Genomic DNA, 11,296 nt, shown 5'->3' on the forward strand with positions numbered 1-11,296 from the left:
ACCTGATAGATGCTCTGGAACAAAAATTATAACAGTAGCACCTGATGCCTGTATTCATACCACTCTATTTTATTTATTTATTAATTTTTTGGCAAGAATTTGAATTGGGATAGTTACCACCATTTATTTGTGGCAAGGTACTAGATTTGAACTCTAAATAGATCACATAGTCCATAATATTTGAACCTGGTGATTTATAAAATATCTCCATTCAATATTATTTGCTATAATGGAAATCTCCTGTGTCTATCCTGTCTAATCTAGTAGGTTCAAGCACATGATATTTTGGCATTTATATCCCACAACAAAAGAACTAAGTTTTTCACTTTGATGGATTACATGGCCAATGATCACAAAATTGGGTAGCACCAATCTGGGACACAAAAGCAGAAAATGGAAGCATTTCCTCCAAAAACTGGAAAATGACAGGGATGCCTTTTTCACCAATTCTATTTAACAGAGTTCTTGAAACACTGGCCAGAGCAATAAGACATATGAAAGAAATTAAAGAGATATGGATAGCTAAATAATAACTCAAATTAGCACTATTTGATGACAATAAAATTCTATACCTAGAATACCTAACAAATTCCACCAGAAAACTACTAGAAATAGTAATGAAGTCAGCAAAGTAGCAGGATACAAAATGAACACCCATAAATCAAAGCCATTTCTGTATATCAGTGAACAATCCTCTGAAAGGGAAATGAGAAAAGCTACCCCATTTAGAATAGTATAAAAAATAATAAAATACTTGAGAATCAACTTAATGAAAGAGGTAAAAGACCTCTTCAATGAAAACTAAAGAAACTTAAGGGGAAAAAAAGAATACATGAGAAGATGAAAAGATCTACATTTTTATTGGATTGGCAGAATTAATATTGTCAAAATTACCATACTACCAAAATCACTATGCATATTTAATGCAATTTCAATCAAAATCCCAATGGCATTCCTCATAGAAATTGAGAAAGCAAAATAAGAGACCCAGGATAGCTAAAGCAATCCTTAGCAAGAAGAGTGAAGTAGATGTCATCACAATACCAGACCTTAAAATGTGCTACAGATCAATAATAACAAAAACAGTATGGTGTTGGCACCAAAATAGACTTTTAGACCATGGTACAGAATATATAACACAGAGACTAACCCCCATAATTACAGTTATTTAATATTTAACAAAGGCATCAAAAATGTACATTGGAGAAAAGACAGCCTCTTCAACAAATGATGCTGGGAAAATTGGAAATTTATATGAAATAAAATAAAATCAAAACCCTATTTCTCACCATGCAAAACATTCAATTCAATTTGAATCAAGGACCTTGCAATTAAACCAGAGACACTGTGTCTGTTAGAATAAAAAGGAGGCCCAAATCTTCATCATATCTGATTTGTTCCCAACTTCCTTAATAAGACTCCACAGCACAATAATTAATATTAAGCATTAATAAATAGGATAGATTCAAACTAAAAAAAATGTTCTTCTCAACAATCAGTGATGTGAATAGAGAGTCTACTAATGGGGAAAAATTCTTACCCCATGCACATCCACTATAAATCTAATCTCTAGAATATATAAAAAACTAAAAAAAAATAAAACTAAACAAAAAAAATATAACCCAATAAATAAATGAGCCAAAGAACTGAAGGGACACTTCTTAGAAGATGATATACAACTAATCAACACATACATGAGAGAAATTGTTAAACATTCTTAGCAATTAGAGAAATGTTAATCAACACTTTTCTATGATTCCATCTTACTTCAGTCATTGAAGAAGAGAAAAAACAATAAGTGTTGGTGAGGATGTAGGTAAAAGGCACATTCTCATACAATGCTGGTGGGACTTCAAATTGCTGCAGCCAACCTGGAAATCAGCATGGAAATTCCTTATAAAACTTGGAATGGAACCACCTTTTGATACAGCTATTCCAGTCCTCATTATGAACCCAAAGGACTTAAAAACAGCATCCTATAGGGACACAGCCACATCAATGTTTATGGCAGCACAATTCACAATTGCTAAACTGTGGAACCAACCTAGATTTTCTTCAGTAGATAAATGGATAAAGAAAATGTGGTGTATATACACAATGGAATATTATTTAGTATTAAAAGAGAATAAAATAATACATTTGCAGGTAAATTGATAGAATTGGAGAATATAATGCTAAGTGAAATTTGCCAATCCCCAAGAAACAAATGCCAAATGATTTCTCTGATTTAAAGATGCTAATTCATAACATAATGTGGGAGAGGCCAAAATGGGAGGATTAAATAAGCTCCAGATAAGATAAAGGAGAAAAGGAGACAGAGGGGAAAGAAGGGGGCATAGGAGTAAGAAAGACATTGGAATATGATTTTTATCATTATCTTGAGTACATGAAGCCACAAAGGATGTGACTCTACTTTGTGTATCACTGGAGATATAAAAAATGGTGCTCTATAAGTGTAGTATGAATTGTAAGGCATTCTGTTGTTGTAAACAACAACTTAAAATTTTTAATAAAAAAAGAAATACATACATTTAAAAAAAATAAAACCCCAGAAAATATTTATTAGGTAATTAAGTGTTGTTTTATTTTAAGCCATCCCCAACATCTTATTCCTACATAAAGATTTGCTTAAAATTAATAATTTATTTAAAAAATTAAAACACTACTTTCAAAGATAATGAAATTTGACAAAAGTAGATTTTGGAGGTTTTATTATTTTTTTGAATTGAAAATATGACTGAGTTTGAACATGCAACTGTTGTCTAGTGAAAGCATTGAGCCTTTAAAAGTACCTTCTGTTTGCTAAAAAGTTATTGATAGAGAGTGGAGGATAGATAGAGACTACTGTGTGGGAGAGTTTGAAGTGAGCTGGCCCTAGAGAAATGGCACCCTTCCTATCCTAGGGCAAACTGTTTTTCAAGAATAATTGGAGATTCAAAAAAGGGAGGTGTGTGTAGGGTAGAAATATGTACTGGCATGCATAGTTCAATCCAGAGAAGGTGTAGTATCGGTTTGAAGATGAAATCAAGAGAGAGCCAGGAAACTAAGGACAATAGGGAAAAGTACAGCTACAGAGGCTGTCAATTTTAGATGACTTTGATCCTATACTGAAAAGCCTCATCTATAAACAGGAGCATAGGCCAATTTCCTCTTCCTAGTTCCCTACACAAAGGTCTGGTGTGTTTCCTGCTCTGAGAAAACTCACATATATACTTGCCTTGTGCTATATATAACCTCTTGTTTCCCACTTCTCCAAATTAGCAAAACACATATTCTCAGAGTGATACCATGCTAGTCTCTCAGCATCCATTCATGCTGATTTCAATAAGCTAATGTCTACAGTCAACCCTATCCACCACCTCATCTGCCACCCAGTCAACCTGGACCCAAGCACCTCTCATTATCCCCTTAATTTTCTGCACCTTCTAATTTTTAGAAAAGTAGGATATCAACTCAACTTCACCATGCCCCCAGGAATTCCACCTTGAGCACATCCCTGAAAACCTGGGGTGGGGAGACTCTTTCCATTCTTCCCCCTGTCTGCTCCAAAGAGCATTATATAAGCTCTATATCCCCATCACCTTCAAACTAAACCAAGACCTACCAAAATGACAGTTCCACAATCTCAAAACATGGAGGACACTAAATAGGTTTTCTGCAAAAAAATGATAAGGAAATAAATAAATAAATAAGAGAAACCAGTATGAGACACTAACAGTTTACTGCTCACCACAATTGCTTTCACGAGAAAACACTCTAAGGTTTTTAAGTAGTAGTGAAGATGGTGTTCGTAGGTAGCTCTGCATAGAGCTCAGGTTCCTAATTGAGATGCCCAGTGTGGCCATTGCTGTTTCATAAACACAAGGTTTGGAGTGTCCAATTTATTTTAAGAGTGTTTTTTTCCTTTCTACTTAATTAAGTCTAGTGTGACATGCTGGCAACGTGAAAAAATGTTAAATTGTAGCTCTTACATTTGTAATGTAGTCGTTGTCCACTAAGTGAAAGATTGTTTAAATAGCTGAAATTTTCTAATATCATCATTGGGATATACTTAAAATTATATACACACATTTATTCTATCCAATGGATCCATTTCCACACTCTCAGGCAACCAAGCTTCTTCTCCTGCTGTCCTTGTATATTAAATCCAAATCATCAAGAACTTATATAAATCAAACTACTTGATACTATTTTTAGTGTCTGACTTATTTCATTTAATACAATTATTTTGATATGTGTCCATCTTCTGAGTGTTTTAGCAGTGTAATTCAGTCCTCACTTGTGAGGAGTCAATATTTTTTATCCAAAATTATTCAAATAAGAATATCCAAAGATATTTGGATATTGTAACTTTATTTTAAGAGCGAGCAAGAGAGAGAAATGTCTTGTGGATGGCATTCTAATTTTCAAAAATTTATAATTTGCTTATAGCTTTTACAAATGGTGTGAAGGTAATTTTATAAAATATTTTAGTGCACCTGTGTTTTGATTGTGACCTATCATATAAGGTCTGATGTGAAACTTTCCACATGCAGCATCATGTCACCTCTCATAATAATTCAAATTTCTGAGCATTTTTTATTTTTAGATTTACAATGCTTACCTTTTAGAACATGGTTTATTATTTAACTTTCATGAACATTTGGATCATTTCAAATTGATGTCTATTAGTGTAACTTACTGTGTAATTTACATATAGCTCTGCATGAAATTATGATCTTATATTTTAGTTGTTCAATTTTTTTGAAATATCTGAATCTTGTTTCATTTAAATTTTAAAATATATGTTCATTTTTTTTTTGTTTGTTTGTTTTACTTTTAAATGCTCCAAGATGTATTTCATGAGCTCTTTACCCTGGACTGATATCTATGTGCATATCTCAATCTTGTTCTCCCAATAATATTCTAGATATGGGTGCATGACCATTGCCCAGTGTGCTTCAATTAATTCTGCTGTGAGAAATTGCCTGTGGAGTATCCACCTGAAATTGTGAATTCAGTAATCGTTTACATTTTAAGGCTTGTCTGGAAAAAAATTAACTCTTGCAATCACAGTTATTCATACTTAAAATGTGAATGAATCCTTTTTTTAAACTTGGCAAATGTATTAACATTTTGAAAAAAATAAAATTCATATATTAGAGTATATCAAATCATAATTCTTAATATAAGTTAAAAATAATTTTAGCTTGATGAATTTGTCTAAAAAGTAATTATTAGTTTTGAATGCTGAGTCCCCTGCATTAAAACAATTATAATTCCTACAGAAAATAATTCACAAGTCACAGAAATCTGAATGGTGATATTATTGTAAGGTTCTGAAATGGGGATAACCATGAAGTATTTATCATTTCTTTTGACTTAGGGATTGTCCCATGTCATTGTGTGGTTAAAAGTCTGCCAAAAAAAATGGGACATGTTTACATGATTGATTAGAAGTGAGAAAACATGGCACCTACAAAAAAAAATAAATTGTCTTCAAAGAATCACTTGGATATCTGAATTCTTTGACTGTTCTCATCCTTTTGTACAGAGGGTGGTGGTCTTTCTTTTTAACAAAGATGTCTTGTTCCTTACAGGACCACATACAGCTCACCCATGGCATATGATTTTAAAATCTTTCTTTCATTCAATTTAAATTGTCACTAACATGTTATAATTTATGACGTGTCACAAAGAGGTATATAATATCAAGACTATATATCTGTATGCATATCTATGAGGCTTGCAGGGAGCACATCCCTGTTCATTTTATAATTTTGTTGCAGTTTTGTTTTCTTTATCTAGGACAAGTTTAGATAAGAAACATCTAAGTGTCAGCACAAGAAGCCCAATTAGATGGTCTACTAGTGGTATGCTGAGTAGAATTGATCTAGTTTGGACAGAAATTTTCAAGTGGCATATTTTAATATAAAACCTGTTTTTAGGTATCTGGTTGTTTGTGTGTGGCATCTGAAAATAGAATGTATGTATCAACAAATTATTTAAGAATATAAGTGGATTTGGTAGTTGTCATTTACATGATATTAGGTTTACCATTGGGGGGAGGTGAGGGATTGATCCCAGGGACACTTAACCACTAGATCAATCCCCAAACTTGTTTATTTATTTATTTTAATTTTCAGAAATGGTTGTCACAAAGTTGCTTAGGATTTTGCTAAGTTTCTAAGCATGGTTTTAAACTTATAATTCTCTTTCCTTGACCTCCCAAGTCAGTGGTATTACAGGCATGCATCTGGAACTTTACCAATTTTTTCAGGGTGGATAGTAGAGATTGAACTCAGGGGCACTAAACCACTGAGGCACACTAGTAGTCCTATTTTTGAATTTCATTTAGGACAGGGTTTCACTGAGTTTCTTAGGGCCTTGCTGATGCTTGCTTTGAGCCTGTGATTCTTCTGTTTTAGCCGTCAAAGCCACTGAAATTACAGGCATGCACCACCATGCCCAGCCAGTTTACCAATTTTTTAAAACAAAGATTATCTTAGAAGTTTTCCTTCTAATATAGAATTCATTATTTATAAACTGATTTATACATAAACATCAAAAATTCAATAATTCTTAAGAAGTGTATATAATTACAAAGTAAATAGGTATATTTTAAGCTAACAAAAAGAATATACACTGGTTGAAGTTTGTCCTCTATTCTTGTAAGAAAAAGAATCATAATTGTGTTGGAAGAACTCTGAATTTTTTCAGTGCTGGTGTAAGTGTAAATAAAACCTGTCCTGAAAAGTTTGTATTATTACATATTTGTTAACAAATCAATAGTCTCATTTTCTTTTGATCTGTGTTAAGGAGTTGATTTTATTTAAAAATATACCTTTATTTTTTATATACAGTGCTGAGAATCAAACCCAATTCCTCACACATGCTACATGAGTGCTATTAATCTGAGCCACAACCACAGCCCCTTCATGGAGTTTTTCATAAACTAGAAGTAAACCTAAAAGGTTGTTATCTGAGTAAAGATCAGTGATTTTTTAAGCATTTATGTTTTAGTTTAGGTGGACACAATATATTTATTTATTTATTTATTTATTTATTTTCCCTGTGGAGCTGAACATCAAATTCAGTGCCTCACACTTGCTAGCCGAGTGCTCTTCCTCTGAGGCACAACCCCAGCTCCAAGTATTTTTACTCCAAGTATTTTTACCTTTGGCCCTCTGATTTTTGGTGTAAAGAATCTAAGAAACAATGAAGTCCAAATTTTCTCATTTTGTCAGCAGGAAAAGAGGGACTCAGAGAAATGACTAAATAATTTTAAGTTGCATATTACATCAGTAAAAGATATAGTTCAAATAAATATAAATAATAGGACCTCAAATAAAACAGCATTCTTTCTGCATTTTGGTTATGTTCTTTTCCATTTGATTCTAACTGGAAGATGTGTCTTTAATCAGCATTTGACCATGTTTGTACATCTGGACAAAGTACTTTTTAATCACTATGTATACAAATAATCATTTACATTAGGCTTCAATGAAAAAAATTGTGTTTTATATACACTTTTACAGAGGAGTATTGGTCACACTTTTTAAATTTATTCTCATGTTTTATAGGTATCACTTTTAAAAATTTTCTTACATTTAGGTTGTTTAGATCATTGTGAGACATTAATTTCATGGTTGTCTCTGAACCTTCTAAAACTATGTGCCAGATTTAGCTGGAAAGTTCTCAAAGATCAACTCTTCAAGTCAAAATGGATTTTCATTCTATGGCTTTTCTCATTTTTTTTTCTTATCTTTCTTGGAAGATGCTTACTTTGCTCCAAAAGGTAGTGCTAGTGCTACCTTAATTTAGAATTCATTATTTATCCAAATTAAAATTTCAGATTGATTTAACTTTTTTATAGGTCATTTTTTTTCCTTCACATTTTAGATCAGTTTTAGCCATCTATTGAACACTTTCCAAGTTCTTCATAAACTTGAACACCAAGAAATCAAAATGAAAAACTGTATTAAGGATTATCTAGTTTAGGATCTTGGATCTGCTGAAAATGCTGACAAAAAGTTAGAGAAAGCTCACCGAAAACTGCTGAGTCTAGCAATGGACACCATGCGAGGTTAGCAGGGCCTTAATTTCAAAGAGGAAAGGGTGTAAAAATCTTGTGAAACTACAAGGTGGGTAAGGCAGAAGGATCCACAAGTTCAAAGCCAGCCTCTGCAAAAGTGAGGCACTAAGCAACTCACTGAAAGCCTGTCTCTAAATAAAATGCAAATAAAAGCTGGGGATGTCATTCAAGGGTTGAGTTCCCTTGAGTTCAATCCCCAATATAATAATAATAATATTCAAAATAAACTAATCCCCAGTAATGGGCATTAATGTGTCAGTAGTTTCAAATGTTTGTGCTTTGATTGTCAAATAAAATTGCAAGTATGCTCTGGTAAATCTGAGATATAAAAGTCATATAAAAATTATATCTAGTAATGTACAATATGTGTACAAAAAATGTCTTATTAAATATCAGGCATAAACTCTAAGGAATGCACTCAAAGTGATTTTGCCATTTTGCCAACATCATACTGTGCACTGACATTTAGAGTGTATATTATTACAATGCTAGGCTATACATTGTAGCTGTTGTTGTATATAATGTCTGTCACTGACTAAAAGGTAAATATGCTACACATTATTGTATGTTATAAACTTAGAGAGATAAGTGTGCACATCATAATGTTATAAATAAACAGATTTGTGAAACTAAAGAGAGAATCTTATTTTTTATCTATTTTTTAGTTGTAGGTGGACACAATATCTATAAATATTTTTAATATGGTGCTAAGGATAAAACCCAGTGCTTCACATATGCTAAGTGAGCACTCTACCATTGAGCCATAATCCCAGTCCTAAAAAGAGAATCTTAAAACACACACACACACACACACACACACGCACACTTTACAGTTAGACAATGAAAAATAAAAATTTCAACTGATTAGGAGTAAAAAAATATCCATTTCTTCTAAAGAAAGCTTCTGGAGCTATGAGGTATCTGTATGAAAAAAAAAACAAAGTGATTATAATATTGCTACATACAACATGATAAATCTTTCAGAGATAAACTATATATAACTATATAACATTCAATAGTTACTGTATAAAAAAGGGAGTTTTATTGTGAATTTGTTGGTACATGATCATAATATTTACTGCTTGAGAGGTTATGGCAAAACTAATTCCCCCAAAACAAATGCTGAATGTCTTCTTTTATATGAAGAGGCTGATTCATAGTGGCAGAGGGAGGGGGAGCATGGGAGAAAATGACAAACTCTAAAAAAGGCATAAAGGTGGGAGGGGAGGGCATATGGCTAGAAATAATGTTTGAATATGTTAGAGATTATTATTCAAAGTACATGTATGAAGACAAAAATTGATGTAAATATAATTTGTATATAATCAGAGATATAAAAATTGTGCCCTCTATGTATAATAAGCATTGTAATGCATTCTGCTATCACATAAGAATTAAAATAATAATAATAATAATAATAATAATAATAATAATAATAATAATAATAATAATAAAAGACATTTCAAGAAGAGGATGAAAAACTTACCAAGAATCTGTCTCATATAACATTAAGACTGGGGTCTAGTTTTGAATAGAACAGCACACTTTGTTTCAATCATAAGAACCACACAGCAATGTGGAACTTATTTCTTTTCAAAGTTGCACAAAACAAAATGTTACTAAATTAATAAATTGGGCATTAATATAATCAATCAATGAAGTCATACCATTAAAGGGTACAAAGTAACAGGTAATCAGCACAACTTCTGCAGGTAAATGGGATGAAAACTGAGGCTCAGTAAATGTTGGTGGCTTCCAGAAGTTACATAGTAACTCTGTGTGGCAGAACTCATATTAGGCCCTAAGCGTGCAAGTCTCCCAAGTTTGTGTGTGTGTGTGTGTATGAGTGTGTGTGTGTACTTGGGCATGAAATAGAAGCTGGGGAGGAACGTGATAAGCAGTGAGGTATTTCTTCCCTGCAGTGCTAAGAATATTAAAGAAATAGACCTACAGAAAGGCTATGCACTAGAGAGACACCAACTCAAACACAGGCCTGAAGCCATCTACACAGGTGTGCTGTGTCCGTTAGACAGAATTTGTATTCTTGGAAAACTGGGTTTAAATTATATTTTAAAACACAAATAAAACCACCCCTTGTAGCCACAGGGGAAGTCTGAAGCATGATGAATATCTTCAGCAAGTTTTCCTGTGCACCATGAGAAATTTTTAAGACTTGGAATTCGCCCTCATTAGAACTTCTCAAAGAGAGGTAAGTGCAGACTGGGAGCTAGCTCATTTGTTAGAGTGCTTGCCTTGCCTGCAAAAAGCTCTTGGTTCAATCCCCAGCACCACATTAAAGAGAACTGGTTAATTTACTCGGTGGCAGAGAAAGCCAACTACAGGCTGAGAAACTCTGGCTTAGAAGAGCCCAGATTCAATGGTGGATTTGCTTCATGGGGGTCCTCAGACCCAAGGTAAGCCTGCTGTCTCCCCAATCACATTGGAGTTAAGCAAGGAGTGGGCCCCAGCTCTGGGGACAGCCCAGTGTCCTTAGCCAGCAGCTCTGGTTAAGAAACTAATAAAGACAGAGAATCTCTCACAGCTAGGCTGGTGGTGACAGACAATTATTCAATGTCTCTCTTTGTTTAATCAGATATTACTCCAAACTCTGTTGTCACCTTCAGGCTATTAAGCTTCACTCTCTGAGACATACATGTATAGCTTTCAGGTGTCTTATTAGGCTCTCCTCTGAGTCTTGCTGTGGTCAGAGGTCAGGGCTGAAAGCTGTTTTGCTTTCCAATTTCTAGTCAAAGAAGACAGGCTTGTCCAGACTTAAGACAGGGTTCAGATTTGGGGCAAAAGTTCAACAGAATCAGGGGGAGTTCCTTTGTGATTAGAAAGAAGGTAGGTGTTTCCTTTTCAAGAGGATAGTTGGCTAGACCTTGTGGTCTCTTAAGGGCTAGTCTGAATAAAGCCATATAGCAAGCCTCTGGTCCCGAGCTTCCCATACATGGCTCATATGTGCAGCAATGAGTTTTTTGGAACTTAGAATCCAGATGGTACCACTGATTTAAATTTCCCCATCCACCCATCCAATAACATTTATTTAGTGTTCATTATGTTCCAGGCTTCATGATAATAGTTAGGAATAAAATCATTACAGAAACACATCCCATCCCTTCCTTCCAGCTTGGAAAGCTGACTACAATATACAAATGAAAATCAGCAGAAACTGAAATCATAAGTTGAGATCACATCTAAAATGACCAGACACAAGATTCA

This window comes from Marmota flaviventris, chromosome 5 (assembly GCF_047511675.1).
Source record: "Marmota flaviventris isolate mMarFla1 chromosome 5, mMarFla1.hap1, whole genome shotgun sequence".
Lineage (NCBI taxonomy): Eukaryota > Metazoa > Chordata > Mammalia > Rodentia > Sciuridae > Marmota > Marmota flaviventris.